The sequence below is a fragment of the Mustela erminea genome, chromosome 18 (assembly GCF_009829155.1).
Source record: "Mustela erminea isolate mMusErm1 chromosome 18, mMusErm1.Pri, whole genome shotgun sequence".
Lineage (NCBI taxonomy): Eukaryota > Metazoa > Chordata > Mammalia > Carnivora > Mustelidae > Mustela > Mustela erminea.
In genome coordinates this window covers 11,154,695-11,173,191 of record NC_045631.1, presented here as the reverse complement: position 1 = coordinate 11,173,191, position 18,497 = coordinate 11,154,695, and the positions used below count along the sequence as shown (strand labels likewise).

Here is an 18,497-nt window from a genome sequence, read left to right as displayed (position 1 = left end):
TTGGGATATGTTGGGTTATCACATATCCAACCACATTTTGGTTTTTTAAAATGGTAGTTTGCTAAGGTGGAGTCAGAAAGGTGCACTGGTTGTTGTGGCCATGAGAGCTAGTATCAGTTTACTTATAATTTCTTCATTAGTTCTATAAACAGTGTTTAATTTCCTACTCACTGTTTAGGATTAAAACATCTGAGAAATTTACCTTTGTTAAAATAATTGAGAATCTCCTGGGCGCCTGGGTGGCTCAGTGGGTTAAGCCGCTGCCTTCGGCTCGGGTCATGATCTCAGGGTCCTGGGATCGAGTCCCGCATCGGGTTCTCTGCTCCGCGGGGAGCCTGCTTCCTCCTCTCTCTCTCTGCCTGCCTCTCTGCCTACTTGTGATCTCTCTGTGTCAAATGAATAAATAAAATCTTTAAAAAAAATAATTGAGAATCTCCTAAAAACTCAGCTGTATATCCAAAATCATGTAAGTTAAGGGGCTCCTGGATGGCTCACTTGGTTGAGTGGCCTACTCTTGATTTTGGCTCAGATCATGATCTCAGGGTCCTGGGATTGAGCCCTGGGTCAGGCTCCACACTCTGTGGAGACTCTGCTTGGAGATTCTCTCCCTCTCCTGTTGCTGAAGATAGTTTTTAAAGCCAAAAATATTATAAAAGTTATTATAATTAAAATGCTAAAAATCAGCATTTACCACTTTTTAAAAATGTTTTCTGAACAGAGGCACTTTCTTCAGTCTCCATCTTGATAAACAAATTTCCTTTTTGAAAAATATTGATTTAACAGCTGTAAATTGAACAAATACCTGTGAATTTAGTTGGAGATGGAATTATCCACTTGGGAGATGACAGAAATGAGAAAATTTTTAATTATAAAAGGAATGCCCACAAATGTAAATGATATAATATGCCTGGTTTAGGGTTTGGAATGTACAAAATTTAAAGAGGTAGGCATTTTTTTTTTCCTGTAAAAGTTAAACAATAGGCTCAAGGACATTCTAAATAAGAAGCTAAGTAAACCAAGGTATTTTTATGGAAACGAGGGCCTCTCCCTGTGTCAAGAGACAGAAGAATAATGAGTTAACAACAGTACAGATAATATGCAGCATGACACAAAGGAAAAGTATACATGTCATTTATCATATGTTCTGCTCAGGGTACATAAGCATCTCTCTACCCATGCTGACATTCACACTCAGGATTTGGACTCGAACAACAAACCAACCTCATCACCCCTGACACCATGAGCTACTACAGCAACTACTATGGAGGCCTGGGCTATGGACTGTGGAGGTTTTGGTGGCCTGAGCTGTGGCCGTGGCTGGGGATGTGGCAGCTTCCACAGACGGGGTTGTGGCTGGGGCCGTGGCTGTGGCTGCAGAGGCTACAGATATGGCTGCTGCCACCCATCTTGCTATGGGAGATATGGATTTTCTGGCTTCTACTGAAATCCTGCTCTGGAAGCCCAACATTTGAGGCCACAAAAGGATTATCCAAATTTGACTACAATAACCAAACCAAACAAGATCATCCCCAGAGCCAAGCCAAGATCAAAAACTTTCGGTATCTAAGACTTTAGGAATATTTATCATTTTATAATGGTCTCTTTCATGTTTCCTGGTGTCCTTTATTTCAGCTTTTATAACTGTGGGATTTCTCTATTCCTTTTGAAATAAATTATTCAAAGTTGAAATAGCATGCATGGTTTTCTTTTTTTTAATGAAAGTCAAGATATCAAAGTGATTATTTGTAACTGCACCCAACTGGCAATGAAGAAAATAAATTATTCAATGAAAAACCAAAGGCCTACGAGAGATATAAACATACACCCATATGGCGAGATAGATAAATTCCAATCCATAACACTCAGTTGGAATGAAGTTTTTTTTTTTTTAAGATTTTATTTATTTATTTGACAGGCAGAGATCACAAGTAGGCAGAGAGGCAGGCAGAGAGAGGGAGGAAGCAGGCCCCCGCTGAGCAGAGAGCCCAATGCGGGGCTCGATCCCAGGACCCTGGGATCATGACCTGAGCCGAAGGCAGAAGCTTTAACCCACTGAGCCACCCAGGCGCCCCTGGAATGAAGTTTTTTCCCTCTGAACACCTTACCAAATTTTATTCAATGCTTTTAGTTAGATAACATTGGCATATGAATTTGGTACTGAACTACTAACTTTACATATTTTCATATCTCAAGTGAGGCTGACATGTAGAGTAAGTACTTTGATGTTTTGTTCAAAACTTATTTTTATTTAGGCATTTTAATAATAAAAAATGTAGTGATAGAATAAAATATATCTCTAAATGCACAGTGAAAGTAAACATTTTATATGATATTTTCTATCATATAAATATATGTATTTTCTATCATATTTTCCCCATGGTCCTCCGTGGTGAAACATGGAATTGTTCTTCAGTACTGTCAGTACACTGAAATATTTTGCTATTCATCATGGAAACTTAAAAATCACTGTCATCACTTGTGAAGTAATCTGTATCAAGGCTATTCCTGGCCCGAAGCTTTGTGCATTAGAACAAGTGTCTTGTAACGCTGACCTTCAAAGAGTGAGCATTTCATATTAGTACTTCACATAAGTATTTGCTTATGAAAAATACAGAATGAAGTATCATCATTTCTCCCTCTCCCCCTGCCCAATTTTATATATTTAGGTAGTAAAACAAAAGTGAATGTTTTTTAGTTAACCAAATTCAGTAAAACCAGTAGAATTATGAAACTGGCAGGGGCCCTGTAAATCTTAATATGATGCCATCTTGGATGGGAAAGGACTCCAGAAAATGAAATGAGTTGCTAAGGATCAAGAATGGCATGAGAAATAGAGCCTGATACTGGAACAGGTCGGGCTGTAGAGAAGGCATCGACTTTACTATGTGTACTGCCACACTGATTGCATACTTCCCTCCATGAGTGCTCTTAAATAAAGCATCTTGCTCTGGTCATGCACCTTTAAAGAGCTTAATTATCACTGCTGACTGACCCTATCCATTTATTTTGATATGCAAATATTCTGATGTAGAATCTTAAACTATTAATTTCTAATTTAGCTGTATCTGAGTAACAACAACTAGTAAGAGGGTTAAATCCAAACTTTACTTTAAAAACTTATTACAATGCACGTGAAAATCTCAGACTTGGTTACTGAATGCATGAATGAATGTGCTCAGCCAGCTTGTGTCCTTTCAGTCAATTCAGGAGAAGTGTTGCAGCTTCACTGTGAGTAGATCAAGGTAAAGATATATTAGTGTCACCATGAGAGGACTGAATTTTTTCATTTCAGTGAGCAAAACACAATTTCACATAAAGCTATTTTACTCTCTAATTGGAAGGTAGCATCAGAGTCTGAGGAAAGACTTTATATATATAAAGAAAAACAATAATAAATATAACTAAGTAGAGAAACTAGCACTCTTAGTATAATGCAGTTTAAGCATATTAGTATACCTCTTATTGTTAGATTGTATTGATTCATGTTGGAATTAAGAGAAGAGCTCTGGAACACATTTCCTTTCATGGGAAGCTGTCACCTAGTTCAGAGAAAATCCATCATCAGATCATCAGCAGCACAACTGAGAGATCTGTCAGAATTAAATAGAGTGTGACATCATTAAACCTGTTTGATTTATTTATGTTTTTATGGCTTCTTATTGGCTTAATGAGAATGAAATACTCAAATTAACAACTGCCTTTTAATTTAGCATGAACAATAAAAGTGGAACAAATTCTGAAGACAGCAGGCAAGGAAATTAAAGAATAATATGTGAGGCAGCCAAGAATTTCTTAATTAAGGTAAGAAAAAGCATTAAGCATAATTTTTTTAAAGGGATGAATCAGGGCCATTCATTATATTAAGAAATTTGGCTCATATATAGACACCATTTTAAAGTGAAAAAAAAAAATAAGGCATATACAGGAAAAAAATATTTCCAGAAGCAGATCTGACAAGATACCAGTATTCAAGTATATAAAGAGCTCCTACAAATCAATACTAAAATATTAAAAAGTGAACAAAAGAATAACAAGACACTTGAGCAGATATTTCAAAAAAGAGGATATCTAAGTGATCAATAGGACCTCTAATGGAACCCTATATCATTACTTGTCAGGTAAAAAATTAAAACAGTATTCCAATATTGTCACATGTCCACAAGAATGATCAAATTAAATAGTCTGAAAATGACAAGAATTGTCAAAGATCTAGAGCAACAGAAACTCTTCATTGCTGGTGGGATTGCAAATCTAACGACCATTTTCAAAAATCACTACTTTTTAAATATTTATTTATTTGAGAGAGAGAAAGTGAACATGCACAAAGAGAGGAGAAAAAGTGAGGGAGAGAATATTCAAGTAGATCTCCTGCTGAGCATGGAGCCCTACTATCAAGCCAGACTCCATCTCATGACCCATGAGATCATAACCCATGAGATCACAACTTGACCCAAAGTGAAAAGCCGACTTCTCAACCAACCGAGTCATCGTGGTGTCCCATCCCCTCCCCCTTTTTTGAAAAATTATTGATAGGGTCTACAGAAACTGTTGTCAAAATCTAGACAGATGGTTATTTCCAGAAAGTGATATTGACCAAAAAGAAACAATAGAGACATTTTAGACATCAAGGTATGCTTGGAATAGATATTACATGATTATTTGCAAGCTTATTTGCATCAAATTTTATGCCTAAATTTATATATAATATAGAATTCATTATTATGCTTGAAAAAAAAGAACCAATGAAAATGTATGGTGGTTATACATTCTTCTAAAGACAGAAAGCCATTTGAGCTCATTCCTCTTTTATTTTATTTTATTTTATTTTTTTATTTTTTATAAACATATATTTTTATCCCCAGGGGTACAGGTCTGTGAATCACCAGGTTTACACACTTCACAGCACTCACCAAAGCACATACCCTCCCCAATGTCCATAATCCCACCCCCTTCTCCCAAACCCCCTCCCCCCAGCAACCCTCAGTTTGTTTTGTGAGATTAAGAGTCACTTATGGTTTGTCTCCCTCCCAATCCCATCTTGTTTCATTGATTCTTCTCCTACCCACTTAAGCCCCCATGTTGCATCACCACTTCCTCATATCAGGGAGATCATATGATAGTTGTCTTTCTCTGCTTGACTTATTTCGCTAAGCATGATACGCTCTAGTTCCATCCATGTTGTCGCAAATGGCAAGATTTCATTTCTTTTGATGGCTGCATAGTATTCCATTGTGTATATATACCACATCTTCTTGATCCATTCATCTGTTGATGGACATCTAGGTTCTTTCCATAGTTTGGCTATTGTGGACATTGCTGCTATAAACATTCGGGTGCACGTGCCCCTTTGGATCACTACGTTTGTATCTTTAGGGTAAATACCCAGTAGTGCAATTGCTGGCTCATAGGGCAGTTCTATTTTCAACATTTTGAGGAACCTCCATGCTGTTTTCCAGAGTGGCTGCACCAGCTTGCATTCCCACCAACAGTGTAGGAGGGTTCCCCTTTCTCCGCATCCTCGCCAGCATCTGTCATTTCCTGACTTGTTGATTTTAGCCATTCTGACTGGTGTGAGGTGATATCTCATTGTGGTTTTGATTTGTATTTCCCTGATGCCGAGTGATATGGAGCACTTTTTCATGTGTCTGTTGGCCATCTGGATGTCTTCTTTGCAGAAATGTCTGTTCATGTCCTCTGCCCATTTCTTAATTGGATTATTTGTTCTTTGGGTGTTGAGTTTGCTAAGTTCTTTATAGATTCTGGACACTAGTCCTTTATCTGATATGTCGTTTGCAAATATCTTCTCCCATTCTGTCAGTTGTCTTTTGATTTTGTTAACTGTTTCCTTTGCTGTGCAGAAGCTTTTGATCTCGATGAAATCCCAATAGTTCATTTTTGCCCTTGCTTCCCTTGCCTTTGGCGTTGTTCCTAGGAAGATGTTGCTGCGGCAGAGGTCGAAGAGGTTGCTGCCTGTGTTCTCCTCAAGGATTTTGATGGATTCCTTTCCCACATTGAGGTCCTTCATCCATTTTGAGTCTATTTTTGTGTGTGGTGTAAGGAAATGGTCCAATTTCATTTTTCTGCATGTGGCTGTCCAATTTTCCTAGCACCATTTATTGAAGAGGCTGTCTTTTTTCCATTGGACATTCTTTCCTGCTTTGTCGAAGATTAGTTGACTGTAGAGTTGAGGGTCTATTTCTGGGCTCTCTATTCTGTTCCATTGATCTATGTGTCTGTTTTTGTGCCAGTACCATGCTGTCTTGAGGATGACAGCTTTGTAATAGAGCTTGAAGTCCGGAATTGTGATGCCACCAACATTCGCTTTCTTTTTCAATATCCCTTTGGCTATTCGAGGTCTTTTCTGGTTCCATATAAATTTTAGAATTATTTGTTCCATTTCTTTGAAAAAGATGGATGGTACTTTGATAGGAATTGCATTAAATGTGTAGATTGCTTTAGGTAGCATAGACATTTTCACAATATTTATTCTTCCAATCCAGGAGCATGGAACGTTTTTCCATTTCTTTGTGCCTTCCTCAATTTCTTTATTGAGTACTTTATAGTTTTCTGAGTATAGATTCTGTGTCTCTTTGGTTAGGTTTATTCCTAGGTATCTTATTGTTTTGGATGCAATTGTAAATGGGATTGACTCCTTAATTTCTCTTTCTTCTCTCTTGCTGTTGGTGTAGAGAAATGCAACTGATTTCTGTGCATTGATTTTATATCCTGACACTTTACTGAATTCCTGTATAAGCTCTAGCAGTTTTGGAGTGGAGTCTTTTGGGTTTTCCACATATAGTATCATATCATCTGCGAAGAGTGATAATTTGACTTCTTCTTTGCCGATTTGGATGCCTTTAATTTCCTTTTGTTGTCTGATTGCTGAGGCTAGGACCTCTAGTACTATGTTGAATAGCAGTGGTGATAATGGACATCCCTGCCGTGTTCCTGACCTTAGCGGAAAAGCTTTCAGTTTTTCTCCATTGAGAATGATATTTGCGGTGGGTTTTTCATAGATGGCTTTGGTGATTTTGAGGTATGTGCCCTCTATCCCTACACTTTGAAGAGTTTTGATCAGGAAGGGATGCTGTACTTTGTCAAATGCTTTTTCAGCATCTATTGAGAGTATCATATGGTTCTTGTTCTTTCTTTTATTGATGTGTTGTATCACATTGACTGATTTGCGGATGTTGAACCAACCTTGCAGCCCTGGAATAAATCCCACTTGGTCGTGGTGAATAATCTTTTTAATGTACTGTTGAATCCTATTGGCTAGTATTTTGTTGAGTATTTTCGCATCTGTGTTCATCAAGGATATTGGTCTATAGCTCTCTTTTTTGGTGGGATCCTTGTCTGGTTTTGGGATCATGGTGATGCTGGCCTCATAAAATGAGTTTGGAAGTTTTCCTTCCATTTCTATTTTTTGGAACAGTTTCAGGAGAATAGGAATTAGTTCTTCTTTAAATGTTTGGTAGAATTCCCCCGGGAAGCCATCTGGCCCTGGGCTTTTGTTTGTTTGGAGATTTTTAATGACTGTTTCAATCTCCTTACTGGTTATGGGTCTGTTCAGGCTTTCTATTTCTTCCTGGTTCAGTTGTGGTAGTTTATATGTTTCTAGGAATGCATCCATTTCTTCCAGATTGTCAAATTTATTGGCGTAGAGTTGCTCATAGTATGTTCTTATAATAGTTTGTATTTCTTTGGTGTTAGTTGTGATCTCTCCTCTTTCATTCATGATTTTATTTATTTGGGTCCTTTCTCTTTTCTTTTTGATAAGTCGGGCCAGGGGTTTATCAATTTTATTAATTCTTTCAAAGAACCAGCTCCTAGTTTCATTGATTTGTTCTATTGATTTTTGGTTTCTATTTCATTGATTTCTGCTCTGATCTTTATGATTTCTCTTCTCCTGCTGGGTTTAGGGTTTCTTTCTTGTTCTTTCTCCAGCTCCTTTAGCTGTAGGGTTAGGTTGTGTACCTGAGACCTTTCTTGTTTCTTGAGAAAGGCTTGAACCGCTATATATTTTCCTCTCAGGACTGCCTTTGTTGTGTCCCACAGATTTTGAACCGTTGTATTTTCATTATCATTTGTTTCCATGATTTTTTTCAATTCTTCTTTAATTTTCCGGTTGACCCATTCATTCTTTAGAAGGATGCTGTTTAGTCTCCATGTATTTGGGTTCTTTCCAAACTTCCTAATGTGGTTGAGTTCTAGCTTTAGAGCATTGTGGTCTGAAAATATGCAGGGAATGATCCCAATCTTTTGATACCGGTTGAGTCCTGATTTAGGACCGAGGATGTGATCTATTCTGGAGAATGTTCCATGTGCACTAGAGAAGAATGTATATTCTGTTGCTTTGGTATGAAATGTTCTGAATATATCTGTGATGTCCATCTGGTCCAGTGTGTCGTTTAAGGCCTTTATTTCCTTGCTGATCTTTTGCTTGGATTATCTGTCCATTTCAGTGAGGGGAGTGTTAAAGTCCCCTACTATTATTGTATTATTGTTGATGTGTTTCTTTGATTTTGTTATTAATTGGTTTATATAGTTGGCTGCTCCCACGTTGGGGGCATAGATATTTAAAATTGTTAAATCTTCTTGTTGGACAGACCCTTTGAGTATGATATAGTGTCCTTCCTCATCTCTTATTATAGTCTTTGGCTTAAAATCTAATTGATCTGATATAAGGATTGCCACTCCTGCTTTCTTCTGATGTCCGTTAGCATGGTAAATTCTTTTCCACCCCCTCACTTTAAATCTGGAGGTGTCTTTGGGCTTAAAATGAGTTTCTTGGAGGCAACATATAGATGGGTTTTGTTTTTTTATCCATTCTGATACCCTGTGTCTTTTGACAGGGGCATTTAGCCCATTAACATTCAGGGTAACTATTGAGAGATATGAATTTAGTGCCATTGTATTGCCTGTAAGGTGACTGTTACTGTATATGGTCTCTGTTCCTTTCTGATCTACCACTTGTAGGCTCTCTCTTTGCTTAGAGGACCCCTTTCAAGATTTCCTGTAGAGCTGGTTTGGTATTTGCAAATTCTTTCAGTTTTTGTTTGTCCTGGAAGCTTTTAATCTCTCCTTCTATTTTCAATGATAGCCTAGCTGGATATAGTATTCTTGGCTGCATGTTTTTCTCGTTTAGTGCTCTGAAAATATCATGCCAGCTCTTTCTGGCCTGCCACGTCTCTGTGGATAAGTCAGCTGCCAATCTAATATTTTTACCATTGTATGTTATAGACTTCTTTTCCCGGGCTGCTTTCAGGATTTTCTCTTTGTCACTGAGACTTGTAAATTTTACTATTAGGTGACGGGGTGTGGGCCTATTCTTATTGATTTTGAGGGGCGTTCTCTGAACCTCCTGAATTTTGATGCTCGTTCCCTTTGCCATATTGGGGAAATTCTCCCCAATAATTCTCTCCAGTATACCTTCTGCTCCCCTCTCTCTTTCTTCTTCTTCTGGAATCCCAATTATTCTAATGTTGTTTTGTCTTATGGTGTCACTTATCTCTCGAATTCTCCCCTCGTGGTCCAGTAGCTGTTTGTCCCTCTTTTGCTCAGCTTCTTTATTCTCTGTCATTTGGTCTTCTAGATCACTAATTCTTTCTTCTGCCTCATTTATCCTAGCAGTGAGAGCCTCCATTTTTGATTGCACCTCATTAATAGCTTTTTTGATTTCAACTTGGTTAGATTTTAGTTCTTTTATTTCTCCAGAAAGGGCTTTTATATCTCTCGAGAGGGTTTCTCTAATATCTTCCATGCCTTTTTTGAGCCTGGCTAGAACCTTGAGAATTGTCATTCTGAACTCTAGATCTGACATATTACCAATGTCTGTATTGATTAGGTCCCTAGCCTTCGGTACTGCCTCTTGTTCTTTTTTTTGTGTTGAATTTTTCCGTCTTGTCATTTTGTCCAGATAAGAGTATATGAAGGGGCAAGTAAAATACTAAAAGGGTGGCAACAACCCCAGGAAAATATGCTTTAACCAAATTAGAAGAGATCCAAAATCGTGAGGGGGGAGAAAGGGGATAAAAAGAGGTTCAAAAAGGAAGAAAGAAAGAAAAAAAAAAGAAAAAAGAAAAAAAAGAAAAGAAAAGAATTTAAAAAAGAGAAAACACCTAAGAAAAATGTAAAAAAGAAAAAATATATATATTAGATAAACTAGTAAAAAATCGTTAAAAAAGAAAAAGGTAACAGTTAAAAAAAAAATTTTACCCGAAGGCGAGAAAAAAAAAAAAAAGAAAAAGAAAAAAATTAAATTAACTGCAAGACTAAAAAAAATCACAGGGAAAAAGCCATGAGTTCCATGCTTGGCTTTCTCCTCCTCTGGAATTCTGGTGCTCTCCTTGGTAGTGAAACCGCAATCCTTGGTAGGTGAACTTGGTCTCGGCTGGATTTCTTGTTGATCTTCTGGGGGAGGGGCCTGTTGTAGTGATTCTCAAGTGTCTTTGCCCCAGGCGGAATTACACCACCCTTACCTGGGGCCAGGGTGAGTAATCCGCTCGGGTTTGCTTTCAGGAGCTTTTGTTCCCTGAGCGCTTTCCGTAGAGTTCCGGAGGACGGGGAATACAAATGGCGGCCTCCTGGTCTCCAGCCCGCAGGAGCCGAGAGCCCAGGGCCACACTCCTCAGTGCGCCCTCAGAGAACAGCGCCCAGTTACTCCCGTCTGCCCGACCTCCGGCCCCGCTCCGAGCTCACTGAGCCTGCGACCGGTTCAAGGTCACCCCGAGCTGCGAGCTTACTGTCGGCTCTGTCTCTGTAGCCGGCTTTCCCGTTCCAATACCCGCAAGCTCTGCGACACTCAGACACCCCCGATCCTTCTGTGACCCTGCGGGACCCGAGGCCACGCTGACCCCGTGTGGGCTTTGCCCCGGGTAGCCTCTGGAGCGATGTCCCTCAGCGGAACAGACTTTTAAAAGTCCTGAATTTGTGCGGGGTTGCTCCGCCGCTTGCCGGGAGCCGGCCCCTCCCCCCGGGGTCTATCTTCCCATCGCTTTGGATTCACTTCTCCGCCGGTCCTACCTTTCAGAAAGTGGCTGTTTTTCTGTTTCCAGAATTGCTGTTCTTCTTCTCTTCGATCTGCCGATGGATTTTCAGGTTTTTGCAATCTTTAGATAAGCTATCTAGCTGATCTCCGGCTAGCTGAAGTAGTCTCAGCCTGCTACTTCTCCGCCATCTTGACTCCTCCCCCCACTCATTCCTCTTTTAAATCCTCATTGTTTAGATGCAACCATATGTTACCCATACCTGGGAGAAACATGGTGCTTATGTTTACAGACCTTAAAATTCATTCATCCTTTCAGCACTTATTTTTTGTGTTTCTATTACATGATAGATATTAAAGAAAAGTAATTAAACTCAATTGGGAAGTTGCATCGTGGAAAATTACTTCTAGGGGCACCTGGGTGGCTCCATGGGTTAAAGCCTCTGCCTTCAGGGCGCCTGGGTGGCTCAGTGGGTTAAGCCACTGCCTTCAGCTCAGGTCATGATCTCAGAGTCCTGGGATCGAGTCCCGCATCGTGCTCTCTGCTCAGCAGGGAGCCTGCTTCCTCCTCTCTCTCTCTGCCTGCCTCTCTGCCTACTTGTGATCTCTCTCTCTCAAATAAATAAATAAAATCTTTAAAAAAAAAAAGGCCTCTGCCTTCAGCTCAGGTCATGAGCCCAGGGTCTGGGATCTAGCCCCGCATTGGAATTTTTGCTCAGCAGGGAGCCTGCTTCCTCCTCTCTCTTTGCCTGTTTCTCTGTGATCTCCATCTGTCAAATAAATAAATAAAATCTTTTTTTAAAAAGGAAATTACTTGTAAAACAAAGAAAACCTGGGATGTTTGTGTGGCTCAGTTGGTTAAATGTCTTTGCTCCATTCAGGTCAAGATCCCAGCATCCTGGGATTGAGTCCTGTATCTGGCTCCTTGCTTCTCCCTCAGCCTGTTGTTCCCCATGCTTGTGCGCTCTCTCCCTCTCTCTCTGACATACAAATAAATTACATTAAGTTAAAAAAAATGAAGAAAACCTGAACACTATATTTGAGGTCATATGAGATTCTGAAGAACTTAAAGACTCAAGCCTAAATTTAAGGGCACTACTGGAAGAACCAACCAGTTTGGGTCAGCTTTGATAAGTGACTAACTTCTCAGAGTTAGCTGAGTGACTTTTGCCGTCAAATTTTCCCCACCCTTTATCTTTTAACATTATATCTATGTTTCAGAGATTCTGAAGGCATTTCCAACAAGTAATGGAATTTTACTGAATTTGACAGAGCCTTTGAATTTGGATTATCTTTTTGTCACTGAGACCTTAACAACACATATTTGTTATCTTAGTAGAGATTAGGTATTTCCTGAGAAGAAAAGGAAAAAAGAAAAAAAAAAGAAAAGGAAAAAAGAAAAAGCACAGACTAGAGGGAATACAAGCAGGAAAATGTTGTTTTAGAAGTGAAGGTACAAGAAGAAGGAAGAAAATGGATTGACTATAGACTGAATGAAAATTTATGGGTGGCAAAGAGAAATTTCACATACTTTACATTTTGATCTACCTATCATAGCTTGTTAATGGTTAATGGAGGACAGAGGCTCAATGATATTCTAAAAGACGTTGTAACATGCCTATTAGAATGGCTATAACTCCAAACGCTGACAGCAACAAATGCTGACATGGTTGTAGAGGAACAGCAGCTCTCATTTATTGCTGATCAAAAGCACAACGGTACAGCCACTTTGGAAGACAGTCTGCCAGTTTTGTATAAAACTAAGCATAGTACAAAACTAAGCATACACATAAGATCCAGCAATAACTCTCCCTGGTTTGACCCAAATGAGCTGAAAACTTACATCCACACAAAGGCCTGAACACAGACATTTACAGTTTTATTCTTTACTGTCCAAACTTGGAAGCAATCAACTTTCATTCCATAGGAGAATGAGTAAACAAACTGTGCCACCTGCAGACAATGGAATACTATCCTGTGATAAAAAGAAGTGAGCTATCAAGCTGCAGAAGATGTGGAGGAATCATGAAAGCTTACTGCTGAGTGAAAGAAGTCAACGTGAAGAAGCTACATGCTGTAAAATTCCAACTCTGACATTCTGGCAAAGATGAAACAATGACGAGAGCAAGTTTAGTGGTTGCAAGAGCTTGGGGGAAGGAGGGAAGAATGGGTGGAGCACAGAGGATTTTTCATGGTTTAATGATGATTACATGATATTATGCATTTGTTAGAAACCGTAGAATAGTATGACACAAGGAGTAAACCCTCGTATAAACTATAAACTTCAACTAATAACATATCAAACTGGTTCATTAATTATCATTAATATACCATACTAATTCAAGATGTTTAATAATGGGGGAAAAGTGTGTGTGTGTGTGTGTGTGTGTGTGTGTGTGTGTGTTTGTGTCTAGGGTATAGAGACTCTGTACTTTTTGCTCAATTTTTCTGAAACATAAAAGTATACTAAAAATGTTCTGTTAATTAAAAATAAGAGATTAAATGCAATACTAGATATATGGGTGAAGAAATGAGAGGAAATAATGAATGTAGAAATAGAGAAGAGATACAATCTGTTTTTTTTTTAGATTTTATTTATTTATTTGACAAAGAGGGGGTAGATCACAAGTAGACAGAGAAGCAGGCAGAGAGAGAAGGGGATGCAGGCTCCCTGCTGAGCAGAGAGCCTGATGTGAGGCTCCATCCCGGTCCCTGAGATCATGACCTGAGCTGAAGGCAGTGGCTTAACCCACTGAGCCACCCACAATCTGCATTTTTAAAAAGAATTATTTATTTGACAGAGAGAGAGAGAGAGAGAGAGAGAGCTCGATTAAGCACATGCAGAGGGAGTAGCAGAGGAAGAGAGAGAAGAAGAATCCCCACCAGAGCAGGGGGCCCAATGTGGGACTTGATCCCAGGACCCTGAGTTCATGACCTGAGCTGAAGGCAGATGCTTAACTGACTGAGCCACTCAGGTGCCCCATGATCTGCATTTTGGGAAGCAACCTGGGTACATCTCATACCAGAGAAGATGGTTAGGATTTGGAAGGATAACTTTTAGTCAGCTTTGAAAGCTACTCTGCAATAAATATTTGATTGCTGTGACTTGCCTTCAGTTTGTGCACAATTTTGTCCCATGCTTGTCAAAGCCCATGGAACAGTACAACACAAAGAATGCAATATAAACTATGGATTTTAGTTAATAATTATATATCAATATTAGTTCATAAATTGTAACAAGCAAAAATGTTTTTTATTTTTCCAATATAAAAAGTAAAAAGTGTATCAGTTATGTGGCCAATGTTCTAAAATTAAAGAAAACATAGATTATTTATGTATTTATTTTCTAAAATTCCTTACTGATATCACAACAGTCAAGCTGATTCTTCTTGGCTCTCAAATGTTTCCATTTCCTTATCTCTGAAAGAGGTAAATAACTCACTTTTTAAAATTTATTTTTTATTTATTTTCAGCATAACAGTATTCATTATTTTTGCACCACACTCAGTGCTCCATGCAATCCGTGCCCTCTATAATACCCACCACCTGGTTCCCCCAACCTCAGACTCCCCGCCCCTTCAAAACCCTCAGATTGTTTTTCAGAGTTTATAGTCTCTTTGGTTCAACTCCCCTTCCAATTTCCCCAACTCCCTTCTCCTCTCTAACTCCCCATGTCCTCCATGCTATTTGTTATGCTCCAGAAATAAGTGAAACCATATGATAGCTGACTCTCTCTGCTTGACTTATTTAACTCAGCATAATCTCTTCCAGTCCCGTCCATGTTGCTACAAAAGTTGGGTATTCGTCCTTTCTGATGGAGGCATAATACTCCATAACTCACTTTTTAGCCTGAGGAGTAAGATGCTTTAAAAGGATATGATAGATGATAGAGCTTTGACTTTGACCCATTTCTTTGATTTAACTTGTAAATGAAGCATATCAATCTAGAAACAAAAACAAAACAGAGATGAAGAAACATTTCATTGAGAAACACACCACCAGCAGATATGATTGGCATGCCTAGCTATGAAGAATTCTGTTTAGGGACTGATTGTTCAGACTTTGAAGATACTTCATTCTTTCTTACAAAATGATGCAATAACTTTTAGAGGCCACCCTAACTAGGCACCAAAGCAATCTTAAACATTTTAATGAGTGTTAGGGCCTCTCCCTGTGTCAGGGGACAATGAATGAGTGAATTGTGTCAAGTAGATAATTGAGAAATGGCACAAAAGGAGAGTATACACGTACTTTTTTACATGCTTTAACCAAAGTATATAAGCATCCCTTTATATATGCTGACATTCACATTCAAGATCTTGCCTTGAATACAGCAAACCAAATTCAACACACCTGACACCAATGAGCTACTACAGCGACTACTATGGAGGCCTGGGCTACAGCTGTTGAGGATTTGGTGGCCTGGAATGTGGCCATGGCTGTGGATGTGGCAGTTTCTGCAGGCTGGGCTGGGGCTAGGGAGGTTATGGATGTGGCTGCTTCCACCCTTGGTGGTATGGAGGATATGGATTCTTAACTTCTACTGAAATCCTGCCCTGGAAGTTCAACCTCTGAGGCCATAATGTGCTTAACTCAAATTAACCAAAACATGAACGAAGAAACATCAGCTGGGACCAAGCCAAGATGAAAAGTATTTCGCACCTTAGGTTCTAGGAATATGTATCATTTATTTATTTGCCTGCTTCTGGTATCCCCTACATGCACTTTCATAACTGTAGAATTTCTTAGTTTCCCTTGCAATAAATTATCCTAATTTAAGATGGAACATGTGGCTTACTTTATTCATTCATTCATTCATTCATTCATTCATTTTTTAACTGAATTCTGACTTTATCTTTCACAGCCCATTTCTCATCTTGCATCCTTTCAAAGAAATAGTACTGAAATTCTGGATACATGTTCCTGCAATTATCATAGCAATATAAACACCTAATAATTACCTAATTTTTGTTAGTGGTATTAGTTTTGATTTAGAATCTTGAAGCTATTATTTCTAGTTTAGCTGGATCTGAAAAAAATAATTAGCAAACAATGTTAAGATCAAATACTATTTAAATTATTTAAGGTAGATTTGAAAGACTCAGATTTGTTTACTAAACATAAAAAGAGTTTTGTTTAGCCATATAATAAGGTCTAACCTTTCAGTCAAACTACTCTTAGTTTATTAGCTTTACACTAGCTAGATCAGGGAAAGTAATAGCTTGATGACTTCACCGCATGACTATACTATTTAGCTTGACAGAGTAAAACAATAGCTCTTCTATTTTCTTAATGGTTAATAACATTTGTCCAGATTTTGGAGAAATGCCTTCTGTAGTTATAAAGAAGAATAATCAATACCATCACTTGGAGCAGATATTTGACATTATATTAATATTATATTATTAGAATTTGAAATGACTGTTTTTATGTTTCTCTGCTAGATTTGGAGAAATGCTCCAGCACATCTTTATTTCCAGGGAAAAGCTATTGCTTATGTTAAAGAGAACACATCACAGCTGGTTCAACAACCCCAAAACTGAGGCATATTTGTCAGAGTCAAATAGGCAGAGTGTGACATAGAGAATGAAACCTGTTTGACTTATTTGTAATATTATTGCTTCAGCTTGGCTGAATGAGCATGAAATGTTCAAATTATCAACTATTTTTATTTTTAGAATGATCAATGAAAATGAAACAATTCTGGAAAAAAGGAGACAAAAATAATTAGCTAACATTGTTGTGAGGCCATCAAAAATTTGATTAGAACTGAAAACATTAAACAAAAAAGAAAAAGATGAATAAATTAGATGCTATTATGTTACAGCATTATGTTTATATAGAGAGAGAATTTAAAGTGGAAAAATTCCAAGTAACGTGCTAAGTAAAAATAATTTTAATATATAAATCTGACAAAATGCCAACACCCAAAAATGTAAAGAGTTCCTGCTAATCAATGATAAAATATTGATTAATTGATTAATAGCAAACGAGCCCCCTTAAAAATGGACAAAATACTTGAACAGGCATTTCAAAAGAGAGGATATTTAAGCGGCTTATAAGCTTATGTAAAATTCTCAATGTCATCATTGATCAGGAAAGCCAAATTAAAATAATATTCAGATATCACTATGTACCCTAAAGATGATCAGATTAAGATGTCGAAATGGACAATGTGGGTAAGGTTGTGGAAAAACTAGAACTTTCATAAGCTGCTGGTGGTATTGTAAATTTAGCAACTGTATTGGAAAATTATTTAGTAGAATCTACTGAAGCTAAATATATATAGTATAAATTAGCAATGTGTGTCCCATGCATGCCCAAAGTAAAGGAACACCTCGGTCTACAAAAAGAACCACTTGTAAAAGATATGTAGCAGCTTTATTCATATTAGGAAGAAAAGAAGGAAGGAAGGAAGGAAGGCAGACAGGCAGGCAGGAACTGAGGAAGGGAGGGAGGGAGGGAGGGAAGGAGAGAAGGAAATTACACAAATACAGATTTACCAGAGCAAAACAGTAAATAAATTGTGCTTGAGTCATTCAATGGGCTACTTTGCAGTAATGAACAAACAAAACTAAAGCTATATGCAACAATGATGTATCTCACAGAGACAGTGACGTACAAAATCATTCAGGAGAGAAAAGCTGCTGGTATACCCTCTGATGTCATTCATGTGATGTCCAGATGGGACAAACTTCTAGAGAGTAATACTAACTTGGTAGGGTCAAGAGAAAATTTGGGGAGCTTGAGTGTGATCGATGTAGGTGGTCTGTCAATAACAGCAAAATATCACTACCTTGTACACTTAGGACTTGGGTATTTTATACTATATTTTAAACAACAACAAAAGCAAATGAAATGATGGCTTTATGTTCCTCTATAGCAGGAAATCTATTCCAGGCAATTCCTCCTTTAAACCTTCAGATGCATTTATAGAGATATCCATGTCTATGGAAGATGTGATCTTTACCTGTAAGAACCTTAGAGTGCATTCACCCACTTAACTCACCCTTACCGATTTTCTGCAGCATGCTAGTACTTGTTCAGCAGTCAATGAGTCCAGCTGGGAAAATACATCATTTCATAACTGCTTATATGTTCCAAAAAGCTGGACAGTATATTTGAAGCCATGAGAGTTTGAAAAGAATTTCGATGATCTGTTCAAATTAAAAATGTATCTGGTGGGGCTCAAGCAGGATTCAGGTCAGTCTTGGGTTTAAGTGATTAACTTCTTGGAGTGGAGCTTAAGGACTTTTTGCCTTCAGCGGGTCTTTTACTCTACCCTGTCTTTTTACATTATACTTATATTTTTGGAGATTCTGAAGACATTTCCAATGTTAAAACCTCTATTTCACAGGGTATTAGGCATTTTTTTCTTAGCGTCTAAAATCTTACTAAGCATTTCATATCTTCGCAGACACTGTTAGTTATTTTCTGAAACAGAAATCAAAACACACAATAGGCAAAAAGATGTAATGAGCACTGAGTGTTATATGGAATTGGGGAATAACTG

The 18,497-nt window shown here is 38.2% G+C and overlaps 1 pseudogene; it reads left to right on the top strand.

Annotated features, from left to right (window-relative positions):
• The first annotated feature begins 3,764 nt into the window (after positions 1-3,764).
• On the top strand, positions 3,765-15,617 carry LOC116577348 (annotated as a pseudogene).
• The last annotated feature ends 2,880 nt before the right edge of the window (positions 15,618-18,497 follow it).